Genomic DNA, 15,413 nt, shown 5'->3' with positions numbered 1-15,413 from the left:
CCCGGATGTGCCTCAGTGTTTGAAGCTCAGACTCCAGCTCATCAACTCTGAGCCGGGGCTCTTCGAGCAGCCAACATTTACTGCAGATGTGGTCGCTGCAGCTCGCAATGGGATCTGCCAGCTCCCACATCAAGCAGCTCAAGCACATCACCTGACCAGCCATCACTAATTAATTAATTAGTTTAATTTAAGTTTATGGTGGGGGCAGCTTCAGCCAATCAGACACTACCCTGCACTTTTAACTGAAAATCAGCACAATTAGATTAACCACTTACCTTTCCTGGGTTACCTTGCTGCACCAAACTAGCAAATTCTCACTGTCTGTATCTCTCTCACTCCGGCTGTATCTCCTTGACCTGCGCAATGCTAATAATATAATATAATAATGCTAATAATAATATAATATGGCACTTACCTCACACCAATGGGTCTTACTACTAGGTTAGAGGAGGAGGGCGGGTGGGAGACACTACACTACAATTTATTGGTTGGGGAGGGTGGGGGGGGGGGGGCGGTTCTTCCCAGAAGTCCGCGGGTGGAAAAAAATAAAACAGAAAAGAAGTGTTTTTTTAAAAGGAGAAACTTACCTCCCAGAAATCACTTGCGCACCGCTCCCGCTGAAGTCGACTGGCCTGCTCCTGTGAAGGTAAGTGTTTTTAAAGGAGAAACTTACCTCCCAGAAATCACTTGCGCACCGCTCCCGCTGAAATCGACTGGCCTGCTCCTGTGAAGGTAAGTGTTTTTAAAGGAGAAACTTACCTCCCAGAAATCACTTGCGCACGGCTCCCGCTGAAATCGACTGGCCTGCTCCTGTGAAGGTAAGTGTTTTGAAAGGAGAAACTTACCTCCCAGAAATCACTTGCGCACCGCTCCCGCTGAAATCGACTGGCCTGCTCCTGTGAAGGTAAGTGTTTTTAAAGGAGAAACTTACCTCCCAGAAATCCATTGCGCACCGCACCCGCTGAAATCGACTCCCACAAGTCCCGAAAGATGTCCTGTTAGGTAATTTGGACATTCTGAATTTTCCCTCTGTGTACCCGAACATGCGCCGGAATGTGGCGACAAGGGGCTTTTCACAGTAACTTCATTGCATTGTTAATGTACGCCTACTTGGGACAATAACGTTTATTATTATTATCCTTTTGTCCACACTGTCACTGTGTGTGTGGAGTATCACGCTGCTAACACGGAGTAAACATAATTCTATTCTGTTTTTAACATTAAGAATTCTTACAACACCAGGTTAAAGTTTAATAGGTTTCTTTCGAGTTACTAGCTTTCGGAGGGCAACTCCTTCCTCGGGTGAACCTTGATTTTCAGGACAGCAGCCGGTGACTAGTGGTGTGCCTCAGGAGTCGGTGCTGGGACCACAACTTTTCACAATATCCATTGATGATCTGGAAGAAGGAACTGAAGGCACTGTTGCTAAGTTTGCAGATGTTACAAAGATCTGCAAAAAGACAGGTAGTACTGAGGAAGCAGGCGGGCTGCAGAAGGGCTTGGATAGGCTAGGAGAGTGGGCAAAGAAGTGGCAGATGGAATACAATGTGGAAAAGTGTGAGGTTATGCACTTTGGAAGGAGAAATGGAGGTATAGATTATTTTCTAAATGGGGAGATGCTTAGGAAATCAGAAGCACAAAGGGACTTGGGAGTCCTTGTTCATGATTCTCTTAAGGTTAACGTGCAGGTTCAGTTGGCAGTTAGGAAAGCAAATGCAATGTTAGCATTCATGTCGAGACAGCTAGAATACAAGACCAGGGATGTACTTCTAAGGCTGTATAAGGCTCTGGTCAGAATCCATTTGGAGCATTGTGAGCAGTTTTGGGCCCCTTATCTAAGGAAGGATATGCTGGCCTTGGAAAGGGTCCAGAGGAGGTTCACAAGAATTACCCCTGGAATGAAGAGCTTGCCATATGAGTAACGGTTGAGGACTCTGGGTCTTTACTTGTTGGAGTTTAGAAGGATGAGGGGGGATCTTATTGAAACTTATGTTGAGAGGATGTTTCCACTTGTAGGAAAAGCTAGAAGCAGATGACACAATCTCAGAATAAAGGGACACGCCTTTAAAACAGAGATGAGGAGGAATTTCTTCAGCCATAGGGTGGTGAATCTGTGGAACTCTTTGCCACAGAAGGCTTTGGAGGCCAAATCACTGAGTGTCTTTAAGACAGAGACAGATAGGCTTTTGATCAATAGGGAGTTCAGGTGTTATGGGGAGAAGGCAGGAGAATGGGGTTGAGAAAAATATCAGCCATGCTTGAATGGCGGAGCAGACTCGATTGGCCGAGTGGCCTAATTCTGCTCCTATGTCTTATGGTCTTATGGTCATTGTGGGCATTTTGTTCCAAATGACCCTTTATCATCTGTCACTTCTTCTGGCACGTTTTGACACCAAAAGGCTCAGGCAGCTACGAGGAGAAGATCTCGGAGTTAACAGTGGGTTTAGACAACATCACTACTCAAATTCCTAAATCAATAATTGTCCCTTCGCTGCTCTCAGCTTGAGAATTTTATCAAACAATATGATTGACGAGTTTACCAATGGGTGATAGTTTTCAATTCATTCACATGAAGAGATCACTTCACGGCCTAGCCGGATGTAACACATTTTAAATACAAGTGCTGTTATTAATTTATTTTGGGGCTCTGTTATTGCATATATTATTCAGGGGTAACAGTGGTTAGCACTGCTGCCTCAAAGCACAACGCACCCAGGTTTAGTTCCGGCCTGTGTGGAGGTTGTCCTCCACGTGTGTGCGTGGGTTTCCTCCGGGTGCTCCGGTTTCCTCCCACAGTCCAAAGATGTGATGGTTAGGTGGATTGTCCATGCTAAATTGTCCCTGAATCTGAAAAGGTTTAGATGGGGTTACAGGATTATGGAGATAGGCCGGGGGAGTGGGCCTGGGTGCTCTTTCAGAGGGTTGGTGCAGACTCAATGAGCCGAATGGTCTTCTTCTGTACTGTAGGGATTCTATTCTGTAAAGTATAAAGTAGTTAGAGATGTTGTGTAATACGTTATTGATTTTATTTTTTCTACTTGATGATGTGGTGCCCATGAGTTTGGTTCATGTTATTTCTGATAACCGTTATGTTCTCCGGCATGGTCTACTAGATTATTGTACATTGTTGTATCATTCACACAGTTCAGTGTCAATAAAATACATTAGCGATTTTTAGCACAGAAAAGGAGTTGGTCATGTAACCCCAATTTTAAAAAAGGGAGGGAGTGAGAAAATTGGGAATCATAGAACGGCTAGCCTGACATCGGTGGTGGAGAGAATATTGGAGTCAATTACTATGGATGAAATAACTGAACATTTGGAAAGTGGGGACAGGATCGGTCCAAGTCAGCATGGATTCACCAAAGGGAGATCAAGCTTGACAATCCTTCTGGAATTTTTTGAGGATGTGACCAGTAGAGTGGTCAATGGTGAAGCAGTGGATGTTGTGTATCCGGACTTAGGGGCGGGGGGGGGGGGAGGGGTTGGGGGTGGTGGTAATGTATTGATGTAAATAGAAAATTGGTTGGCAGACAGGAATCAGGGAGTGGGACTAAATGGGTCCTTTTCAGGGTGGCAGGCAGTGACTAGTGGCGTATTGCAGGGTTCAGTGCTGGGACCCCAACTGTTCACAAAATACACTAATGATTTGGACGAAGGAATTGCATGCAATATCTCAAAATTTGCAAATGACACTAAGCTAGGTGGCAGAGTGTGCAGTGAGGAGGATGCAAAGAGGCTGCAGGGTGACTTCGACAGGCTGGCTGAGCGGTCATATACTTGGCAAATGCAATATAATATGGGTAAATGTGAGGTTATCCACTTTAGTGGCAAAAACAGGAAGACAGATTATTATCTGAATGGTGGCAGTTTAGGAACAGGGGAAGTGTAACGAGACCTGGGTGACGTGGTGGAACAGTCGCTGAAGGTTTGCATGCAGGTACAGCAGGTGGTGAGGAAAGTTAATGGCATGCTGGCCTTCATAGCGAGAGGATTTGAGTATAGGAATAGGGGTGTCTTGCTGCAGTTATACAGGGCCTTGGTGAGGTCACACCTTGAGTATTGTGTGCAATTTTGGTGTCTGAGTTTGAGCAAGGACATCCTTAATATTGAGGGTGTCTAGCAAAGATTCACCAGACTAATTCCCAGGATGGCAGGACTGACATATGAAGAAAGACTGGATCGACTGGGCTTGTACTCACTGGAGTTTAGAAGAATGAGAGGGGATCTCATAGAAACATATAAAATCCTGATGGGACTTGTTGCTATCTCTCGGTTGGCTCTTAAACACTGCTCTGTTTGTTTAACCTTTGCTCTAGAGTCGCCGGGTATCTTTATGATACCGCCATGAGGTTCAAGTTCAAGGACTGATCAATAACTTAACACACCAATTAGTAAGATTCAAATCAAAACACATTTATTATACACAGTAAATCACTATTCATGCATAAATTCTACTTTCTAGACTATTCCTATCACTAAAAGGCCTATATTTAGCTTTGGAACTGACCCACCAGGTCAGGGGAACAAATGGCCTTTCGTTCAGGCCCTGAGTCTGCAGGATTCAAAAGCTGGTATGTACTGGTAGCTAGGAGCGCCTATCTCGTAGCGAGCATTGACTTGAGACTTACTTGGTTGGTGCGGCCGCTGGACAGTTCACTCTCAGGGGTTGCTTCACGTTGCTGAGTGACCCTGCCCAAGAAGAACGATTTGAACTTGGCGGCTTTACTTTATAGTCCCCAGGGACGGACCCCGTACCTGGTTCCAAGTGGTTGGACTGCGTTCCGATCACTTGGATCGATTTCTCCAATACTGGAGTTGTTCCCTGATCGCTGGGCGGTCCCTAAATATCCGTTGGCCTTCCTTTGTCTTGGCTCCTGCTGGCGCCGAGGAGTCTGGCTTGGCTTTATTCACCTTAACTGTTGCAATTGTGCCTTGGAATTGCTCATCACTATGTAGATGGCTGCTGGTTTCAGTGCTGTCTGGTTTTTTACAGGTTTCAATACACATGATTTCTGTACTTGCTAGCCTTTGCCTGTGTTGGCTGAATTTCCCTTCGGTCTTTGCGGTTCTCCATTTTAAGTCGGGAAGTGGCCAACCCAGGTGGCTACTGACTGGACAGGCTAAATACAGGAAGAATGTTCCCGATGTTAAGGACTTCCAGAACTAGGGGGTCAGAGCCTGAGAATAAGGGATAAGCCACTCAGGACTGAGGTGAGGAAGAACGTCGTCTCTCGGAGAGTTGTGAGCTTGTGGAATTCTCTACCACAGAAAGCTGTTGGGTCCAGTTCATTGGACATATTCAATAGGGAGCTGGGCGTGGCCCTTGTGGCGAAAGGGATCAAGGGTATGGAGAGAGAGTGGGAATGGGATACTGAATTTATATGATCAGCCATGATCATATTGAATGGTGGTACAGGCTCAAAGGGCCGAATGGCCTACTCCTGCACTTATTTTCTATGTTTCTATGTCGGGGTTGAGCATTGACAAGAAAGTACCAAGAGAAAAGGTGGAGATTTCACAAATAAGCCACTAAAATTATGATTTTTCTTTGGATGTAAGTGTAATTTAGCTGCTGTCGTAATCTCACCAGCACACATTCTACTCATCCATCTCTCTCTCTTTAATTTCTAATTGTTGCAGCAAACTTGGCAGCGATCGTGATCCTGTCCCGAGGAAGATGTGGCTTCTCCCGATGTATCACCTGCTACTTGGTGTCTATGGCAGTGTCAGACCTCATGGTCACTATCAGCTCTGTGATACTAAACCGGATTGCTGGTATTTATTTCCCATTCACTTTCCTGTCCATCACACACGTATGTCGTTGCCGGGCTGTCCTAAACTGCACACTTTTTGGAATTTCTGTATGGCTAACAGTGGCTTTCACCTTTGACAGATACGTGGCAATTTGTTGCCAAAATCTGAAAACAAAATATTGCAGAGCGAAGCCAGCGGCAGTTGCCATCGTGGCAATTTGTATATGTTGCTTTTTTGCATCTTCTTTCCTGTATTTGATTTATAAACCGTTGTACATAATTAATGACGTGCCGTGGTTCTGCAGTGTAAAGGTCATGTTTTACACATCACCAGTATGGATCGCATATGAATGGACAATCCGCATTTCCACCCCTTGTCTCCCATTCATTCTGATTATATTGCTCAATGCTCTGACCATCAGAAACATCCGAGTGGCCAACAGAGCCCGCAGGAGACTCAGGAGCCAGAACAATGGAGAGAATGAGAGTGACCCGGAGATGGAAAAGCGGAGAAAGTCCATTGTTTTACTGGTCGCCATCTCGGGCAGCTTCATCCTGTCCTATGTGTTAACTGTGATTGCCTTCCTCTACGTTAGGATTGCGGGAACTACTTATTTCTCTGGCTCCAACTTCGAGGAATCAAATTATATTCTGGAGGAAAGCGGAATTATCTTGCAGGTGCTCAGTTACTGCAGCAACCCGTTTATTTATGCTGGGACACAGAGTAAATTCCGAGACGAGTTAAGGAATGGGGTGAAATATCCATTCATTCTGATCCGGAAAATATTTAAATAATGCCAACAGTCCAATGCTGTAATAATTCACCGTTATCGTCCACGTATAAATATTATCCAATCCCAGTTACATTGTCATATTTTGTGTCGTTTATCCTCTGAACGATTTTAGAAATATACAAGCCTGATCACCGCACAAATCAGATTTTAACCTCTTTTCAGTTAGTTGCCAATTCTCTTCCCCATCGAATAAATATTTTGACATTCTGCGGTGTCCGTGCAAAATGCAGGAGAGAGATTCTGACCACTCAGCTGCCATTGAACAGGAAACAATTCTGTGTAATGTGGGGGCCTCGATATCTCTCGGGGTGTGGATTGAATGCTAACGTTGAGCCCTCAATGTATTCTCACAGTAACTTCACTGTAGTGTTAATGTAAGCCGACTTGTGACAGGAGGAAAGATTATTATTATAACGAGAATGTGGACTGCCCAGTGCATTGCTCTTTCCTCAAAAAACGCCCAGGCACACTTGTAACCTTGTGTAGCCAAGCTGTGTCCATATTCATAAGAGCAGAGCAATTTAGCGAAGAAAAAGATGAATTCACGTCCAATCCATTGCACACTCTGCTAGTATTCGAGGCACACCCAGACAGGCAGTCCCAGACAGGCAGTCCCAGACAGGCAGAGCCAGGCAGGCAGAACCAGACAGGCAGACCCAGACAGGCACTCCCACACACGCACACCCAGAGAGGCACACCCAGACAGGCAGTCCCAGACAGGCAGACCCAGACAGGCAGAGCCAGGCAGGCAGAACCAGACAGGTAGACCCAGACAGGCACTCCCACACACGCACACCCAGAGAGGCACACCCAGACAGGCAGTCCCAGACAGGCAGAGCCAGGCAGGCAGAACCAGACAGGCAGACCCAGACAGGCAGTCCCAGACAGGCAGTCCCAGACAGGCAGACCCAGACAGGCAGGCACAGACAGGCAGAACCAGGCAGGCAGAACCAGACAGGCAGTCCCACACAGGCAGACCCAGACAGGCAGACCCAGACAGGCAATCCCAGACAGCCAGTCCGCACTGGTGATGGTGGGGAACTGGAGGGAGCTTGATTGTGCGGGGCTACATTTGTCAATTGGCTCTTTGTTGCTTCTCGAAGCTCCCGCTGCCGGATCGCCGTCATGTCTTTGGCAGCGTACCGGAACACTCACTGTATGTGTGGGACATTCTGGGCTGAGGCAGCGTCCCGGGACAGTCACTGTGTGTGTGGAAAACTCTGGGCTGAGGCAGCGTCCCCGGAGACTCACTGTGTGTGTAGGATGCTCTGTATTGAAGTGATCCTGAATTTACACAGTTCAACCTCTGGTATGACCTAGGAACCAACTTCCACCAAACAATGGCATTTACCAAATTCAAACAAAATCTGGCCGAATACCAGCCAGATTTTCGCTTGCGTCAGCATCTCTCTCACCTTGCAGCCAATCACTGTCCGTTTCTTCCTGCCTCTGGATTTGTTCTCCACCTGGCTCCACAGTGGGTGAGAGAGGGACAAGCAGCAGGATTTTACCCGAACTCTCCATTCACTTGCTGCCAGCAGAACGCGGGGACTACAGCTTCAATCAGCGGGTTACTGCCCATCCCGGGGACACTCCAACCAGGAGCAAAGCTCCGAATACACCGAGCACAGGCTCAGAAACATGCAGGTACAGTATACCCCGCTCACTTCACCTCCGAGCAGCATTTACACAATCCCTCAGTGAGTATCATTTCCTTTGAGCTTCTTCTGTTGTATTCAGCTCCTGTGACCTCAATGGACTGAATAATTTGAGTTCGAAGTTTTCTTGTCATCACGCCCGAGATTCGGACCCTGATCGGGCGTGGGGGGGGGGGGGGGGGGGGGATTATTGTGCCCGTGTGAGCATCAAAATCTGGCCCAATACCACTCAAATTTTCGCTTGCTTCATAATCTCTCTCACTTTGCAGCCAATCACTGTCCGTTTCTTCCTGCCCCTGTCTTTGTTCTCCACCTGCTGCACTTGTGACTTTTTCAGCTCTGATGTGAAACGACAAATGTCACTGAACTGATTCTGGCAGAGCTCTTTTCTGTGAAACTGCGATTCAGCTTCGTTGAGCAGTTTGGTGGACAATAATAATTCATCATTCCCTGAGCGGGAATTGAACCCGGGCCGCGGCGGTGAGAGCGCCGAATCCTAACCACTAGACAACCAGGGAAACTGACAAACAGGGTTTTAACCCGCCTGACAGTATATCATTCGCCTTTCATTCTTATTTCCCAGGTTTAATTAGAAATATACAAAATTACATATTTAGAATGAACAGAAGTGACATCTTTAGCTAATCACAACAGCAATTGTTGTTCGCTGGAACATGAAATCGACAGTGAGGTGAAATAGCCCAACAAGCTGCTCCTGTGTAACTTCCAATTTCCAAAACCCACCAACTTGATCACTGTGGCTCCTGTGAAACTTACAACGCAACATCCGGCAGACATTCATCAGTAAATAGGAATAACTCATTTCAATTGTTAAAAACATTTTTTGTCGCAATTAAGTTTTGATCAAAATTTGAAGTTTCCAGTTTATGTTGATCTTTTTCTGAAGTGAAACTATCACGTTTGCTGAACATACACAAACTCCCCTGTTTCAGACAGGGCAGGAACATTAAAACTTACTCATCTGTAATTATGAGGTAAAGCTTCCTCGTTCCGATTTGTTGTTAAACATTAACACAACACGTCATCTCACAGCCTTGTGACATTTACACTTTTGGAATGTGTTTCTCTCTTCCCCGGCTCCACAGTGGGTGAGAGAGGGACAAGCAGCAGGATTTTACCCTAATTCTCCATTCACCCGCTGCCAGCAGAACGCGGGGACTGCAGCTTCAACCAGCGGCTAACTGCCCATCCCGGGGACACTGTAACCAGGAGCAAAGCTCCCAATACACCGAGCACAGGCTCAGAAACATGCAGGTAGATTATACCCCGCTCACTTAACCTCCGAGCAGCATTTACACAATCCCTCAGTCAGTATAAGTTCTCCACCTGCTGCACTCCTCCTCAGTGGAACATCCTTTGAGCTTCTTTAGGTGTATTCAGATCCTGTGACCTCAATGGACTGAATAATTTCTGTTAGAAGTTTTCTTGTCGTCACGTTGGAGATTTGCACCGAGATCGGGGAGATATTTCTGTTTGTGAGAGCAATAACATCTGACCCAACACCACGCAGATTTGCGATGCGTCAACATCTCTCTCACTTGCATTGCAGCCAATCACTGACCGTTTCTTCCTGCCTCTGTATTTGTTCTCGACCTGATGCACTTGTGACTTTTTAAGCTCTGATGTGAAACGACAAATATCACTTAACTGATTCTGGCAGAGCTCTTTTCTGTGAAACTGCGATTCAGCTTCGTTGAGCAGTTTGGTGGACAATAATAGTTCATCATTCCCTGAGCGGGAATAGCCCACCAAGCTGCTCATGTGTAACTTCCAATTTCCAAAACCCACCAACTTGATCACTGTGGCCCCTGTGAAACTGACAACTCGTCATCCGGCGGACATTCATTCGTAATTTCAAATAACTCATTTTAATTTTTGAAAACATAGTTAATCCTTTTCGCAATTAAGTTTTGATCAAAATTAGAATAGTTTCCAATTTTTGTTGATCTTTTTCTGAACTGAAACTATCACACGTTTGCGGAACAAACACAAACTCTCCTGTTTCACACTGGGCAGGAATATTAAAAAGTACTCATCCGTAACTATGAGGAAAGCTTCCTTGTTCCGATATGTTGTTAAACGTTAACACAACACGTCATCTCACAGCCCTGTGACATTTACACTTCCACAAGTTTTGAATGAGATTATTTCTTGCCTGGCTCTACAGTGGGTGAGAGAGGGACAAGCAGCAGGATTTTACCCGAACGCGGGGACTGCAGCTTCAATCAGCGGGTTACTGCCCATCCCGGGGACACTCCAACCAGGAGCAAAGCTCCCAATACACCGAGCACAGGCTCAGAAACATGCAGGTAGATTATACCCCGCTCACTTAACCTCCGAGCAGCATTTACACAATTCCTCAGTCAGTGGAACATCCTTTGAGCTTCTTTAGGTGTATTCAGATCCTGTGACCTCAATGGACTGAATAATTTCAGTGAGAAGTTTTCTTGTCATCACGTTGGAGATTTGCACCCAGATCGGGGAGATATTTCTGTCTGTGAGAGCAATAACATCTGGCCCAATACCACGCAGATTTGCGCTTGCGTCAACATCTCTCTCACTTGCACTGCAGCCAATCACTGTCCGTTTCTTCCTGCCTCTGTATTTGTTCTCGACCTGATGCACTTGTGACTTTTTCAGCTCTGATGTGAAACGACAAATATCACTTTTCTGATTCTGGCAGAGCTCTTTCCTGTGAAACTGCGATTCAGCTTCGTTGAACGGTTTGGTGGACAACAATAAAGCATCATTCCCTGACCGGGAATTGAACCCGGGCCGCGGCGGTGAAAGCGCCAAATCCTAACCACTAGACCACCAGGGAAACTGACAAACAGGGTTTTAACCCGTCTGACAGTATATCATTCGCCTTTCATTCTTATTTCCCAGTTTTAATTAGAAATATACAAAATTACATGTTTAGAATGAACAGAAGTGACATCTTAAGCTAATCACAACAGCAATTGTTGTTCGCTGGACCACGAAATCGACAGTGAGGTGAAATAGCCCACCAAGCTGCTCATGTGTAACTTCCAATTTCCAAAACCCACCAACTTGATCACTGTGGCTCCTGTGAAACTTACAACGCAACATCCGGCAGACATTCATCAGTAAATAGAAATAACTCATTTCAATTGTTAAAAACATTTTTTGTCGCAATTAAGTTTTGATCAAAATTTGAAGTTTCCAGTTTATGTTGATCTTTTTCTGAAGTGAAACTATCACGTTTGCTGAACATAAACAAACTCCCCTGTTTCAGACAGGGCAGGAACATTAAAACTTACTCATCTGTAATTATGAGGTAAAGCTTCCTCGTTCCGATTTGTTGTTAAACATTAACACAACACGTCATCTCACAGCCTTGTGACATTTACACTTTTGGAATGTGTTTCTCTCTTCCCCGGCTTCACAGTGGGTGAGAGAGGAACAAGCAGCAGGATTTTACCCTAATTCTCCATTCACCCGCTGCCAGCAGAACGCGGGGACTGCAGCTTCAATCAGCGGCTAACTGCCCATCCCGGGGACACTGTAACCAGGAGCAAAGCTCCCAATACACCGAGCACAGGCTCAGAAACATGCAGGTAGATTATACCCCGCTCACTTAACCTCCGAGCAGCATTTACACAATCCCTCAGCGAGTATCATTTCCTTTGAGCTTCTTCTGTTGTATTCAGCTCCTGAGACCTCAATGGACTGAATAATTTGAGTTCGAAGTTTTCTTGTCATCACGCCCGAGATTCGGACCCTGATCGTGTGTGTGTGTGTGTGGGGGGGGGGGGGGGGGGGGGGCGCGATTATTGTGTCTGTGTGAGCATCAAAATCTGGCCCAGTACCACTCAAATTTTCGCTTGCTTCATAATGTCTCTCACTTTGCAGCCAATCACTGTCCATTTCTTCCTGCCCCTGTCTTTGTTCTCCACCTGCTGCACTTGTGACTTTTTCAGCTCTGATGTGAAACAACAAATGTCACTGAACTGATTCTGGCAGAGCTCTTTCCTGTGAAACTGCGATTCAGCTTCGTTGAACGTTGTGGTGGACAACAATAAAGCATCATTCCCTGACCGGGAATTGAACCCGGGCCGCGGCGGTGAAAGCGCCAAATCCTAACCACTAGACCACCAGGGAAACTGACAAACAGGGTTTTAACCCGTCTGACAGTATATCATTCGCCTTTCATTCTTATTTCCCAGTTTTAATTAGAAATATACAAAATTACATGTTTAGAATGAACAGAAGTGACATCTTAAGCTAATCACAACAGCAATTGTTGTTCGCTGGACCACGAAATCGACAGTGAGGTGAAATAGCCCAGCAAGCTGCTCATGTGTAACTTCCAATTTCCAAAACCCACTAACTTGATCACTGTGGCTCCTGTGAAACTTACAACGCAACATCCGGCAGACATTCATCAGTAAATAGGAATAACTCATTTCAATTGTTAAAAACATTTTTTGTCGCAATTAGGTTTTGATCAAAATTTGAAGTTTCCAGTTTATGTTGATCTTTTTCTGAAGTGAAACTATCACGTTTGCTGAACATAAACAAACTCCCCTGTTTCAGACAGGGCACGAACATTAAAACTTACTCATCTGTAATTATGAGGCAAAGCTTCCTCGTTTCGATTTGTTGTTAAACATTAACACAACACGTCATCTCACAGCCTTGTGACATTTACACTTTTGGAATGTGTTTCTCTCTTCCCCGGCTCCACAGTGGGTGAGAGAGGGACAAGCAGCAGGATTTTACCCTAATTCTCCATTCACCCGCTGCCAGCAGAACGCGGGGACTGCAGCTTCAATCAGCGGCTAACTGCCCATCCCGGGGACACTCCAACCAGGAGCAAAGCTCCCAATACACCGAGCACAGGCTCAGAAACATGCAGGTAGATTATACCCCGCCCACTTAACCTCCGAGCAGCATTTACACAATCCCTCAGTCAGTATAAGTTCTCCACCTGCTGCACTCCTCCTCAGTGGAACGTCCTCTGAGCTTCTTTAGGTGTATTCAGATCCTGTGACCTCAATGGACTGAATAATTTCAGTGAGAAGTTTTCTTGTCATCACGTTGGTGATTTGCACCGAGATCGGGGAGATATTTCTGTCTGTGAGAGCAATAACATCTGGCCCAATACCACGCAGATTTGCGATGCGTCAACATCTCTCTCACTTGCATTGCAGCCAATCACTGTCCGTTTCTTCCTGCCTCTGTATTTGTTCCGACCCAATACACCGAGCACAGGCTCAGAAACATGCAGGTAGATTATACCCCGCTCACTTAACCTCCGAGCAGCATTTACACAATCCCTCAGTGAGTAACATTTCCTTTGAGCTTCTTCTGTTGTATTCAGCTCCTGTAACCTCAATGGACTGAATAATTTGTGTTCGAAGTTTTCTTGTCATCACGCCCGAGATTCGGACCCTGATAGGGGGGGGGGGGGGGGGGGCGTGGGGGGAGGGGGGATTATTGTGTCTGTGTGAGCATCAAAATCCGGCCCAATACCACTCACATTTTCGCTTGCTTCAGAATCTCTCTCACTTTGCAGCCAATCACTGACCGTTTCTTCCTGCCTCTGTATTTGTTCTCGATCTTATGCACTTGTGACTTTTTCAGCTCTGATGTGAAACGACAAATGTCACTGAACTGATTCTGGCAGAGCTCCTTTCTGTGAAACTGCGATTCAGCTTCATTGAACATTTTGCTGGACAACAATAATTCATCATTCCCTGACCGGGAATCGAACCCGCGGCGGTAAAAGCGCCGAATCCTAACCACTAGACCACCAGAGAAATTGACACGGAAAATTTTAACCCGGGTTTACAGTATATCATTCACCTTTTGTTTTGGTTTCCGAGTTTTCATTAGAAGTATACAAAATTACATGTTTAAAATGAACACAAGTGACATCTTCAGCCAATCACAACACCGAGCGTTGTTTGCTGTAACATGAAATCGACAGTGAGCTGAAATAGTCCCAAAAGCTGCTCATGTGTAACTTCCAATTTCCTAAACCCACCAACCTTATCACTGTGGCTGCTGTGAAACTTATCCGGCGGACATTCATTAGTAATTCCAAATAACTCATTTCAATTTTTCAAAACATTGACAGTTAATCCTTTCCGCAATTAAGTTTTGATCAATATTAGAATTTTTGTTGATCTTTTTCTGACGTGAAACTCACGTTTGCTTAACATACACAAACTCCCCTGTTTCATACTGGGCACAAGCAAGAAACTTACTCATCTGTAACTATGAGGCAAAGCTTCCACGTTCCGATTTGTTGTTAAACATTAACACACGTCGTCTCACAGCCTTGTGACATTTATACTTCCACAAGTTTTGAATGAGATTCTTTCTTCCCCGGCTCCACAGTGGGTGAGAGAGGGACAAGCAGCAGGATTTTACCCAAACTCTCCATTCACCCGCTGCCAGCAGAACGCGGGGACTGCAGCTTCAATTAGCGGGTTACTGCCCATCCCGTGGACACTCCAACCAGGAGCAAACCTCCCAATACACCGAGCACAGGCTCAGAAACATGCAGGTAGATTATACCCCGCTCACTTAACCTCCGCGCAGCATTTACATAATCCCTAAATGACTTATGCTTCTTTCGTTGTATTCAGCTCCTGAGACCTCAATGCACTGAATAATTTGAGTGAGAAATTTTCCTGATGCCACACCCGAGATTTGCACCCAAATCTGGGAGATACTTGTGTCTGGTGAGCAATAACATCTGGCCCATTACCACCCACATTTTGGCTGACGTCAACATCTCTCCGTCTCTTCCAGCATCTGTACTTGTTCTCGACCTGCTGCACTTGGACTTTTTAAGCTCTGATGTGAAACATATTTACAGAAAGCTTTAGGGTTATCCTTGATCCTACCTGCCAAAGACTTCTCATGTCCCCTCCTGGCTCTTCTTAGCTCTCTCTTTAGGTCCTTCCTAGCTAACTTGTAACTCTCGAGCGCCCTAACTGAACCTTCATGTCTCATCTTTACATAAGTCACCTTCCTCTTGGCAAGTGTTTCGACTGCTTTAGTAAATCACGGTTCCCTCACTCGACCACTTCCTCCCTGCCTGACAGGTACATACTTATCAATTCAGCACTTCTGGATGATTCTTACTGATGCCCCATTGAAACACGGGTATAGTGTCCAGGCGGGGTGAGCGCTCACTGCTTTATCAACAC

At 45.7% G+C, this 15,413-nt stretch overlaps 1 long non-coding RNA gene and 3 other non-coding genes across 4 annotated transcripts; 1 reads left to right on the top strand and 3 right to left on the bottom strand.

The window, feature by feature from the left end:
- Positions 1 to 833: 833 nt before the first annotated feature.
- LOC140407713 (uncharacterized) lies at positions 834 to 6,616 on the top strand. Its single transcript, XR_011939767.1, has 2 exons — positions 834 to 904; positions 5,644 to 6,616. It is a non-coding gene; the product is annotated as an uncharacterized lncRNA (long non-coding RNA).
- A 2,038-nt stretch (positions 6,617 to 8,654) lies between these two features.
- trnae-cuc (transfer RNA glutamic acid (anticodon CUC)) lies at positions 8,655 to 8,726 on the bottom strand. Its single transcript has one exon. It is a non-coding gene; the product is annotated as a tRNA-Glu (tRNA).
- Positions 8,727 to 10,978: 2,252 nt separating this feature from the next.
- Positions 10,979 to 11,050, bottom strand: trnae-uuc (transfer RNA glutamic acid (anticodon UUC)). The gene has a single exon. It is a non-coding gene; the product is annotated as a tRNA-Glu (tRNA).
- Positions 11,051 to 12,279: 1,229 nt separating this feature from the next.
- Positions 12,280 to 12,351, bottom strand: trnae-uuc (transfer RNA glutamic acid (anticodon UUC)). Its single transcript has one exon. It is a non-coding gene; the product is annotated as a tRNA-Glu (tRNA).
- Positions 12,352 to 15,413: the final 3,062 nt, after the last annotated feature.

Source organism: Scyliorhinus torazame, unplaced genomic scaffold (assembly GCF_047496885.1).
Source record: "Scyliorhinus torazame isolate Kashiwa2021f unplaced genomic scaffold, sScyTor2.1 scaffold_1843, whole genome shotgun sequence".
Lineage (NCBI taxonomy): Eukaryota > Metazoa > Chordata > Chondrichthyes > Carcharhiniformes > Scyliorhinidae > Scyliorhinus > Scyliorhinus torazame.
Note: the sequence above shows the minus strand (reverse complement) of the source record. Positions and strands in the feature narration are given on the sequence as shown.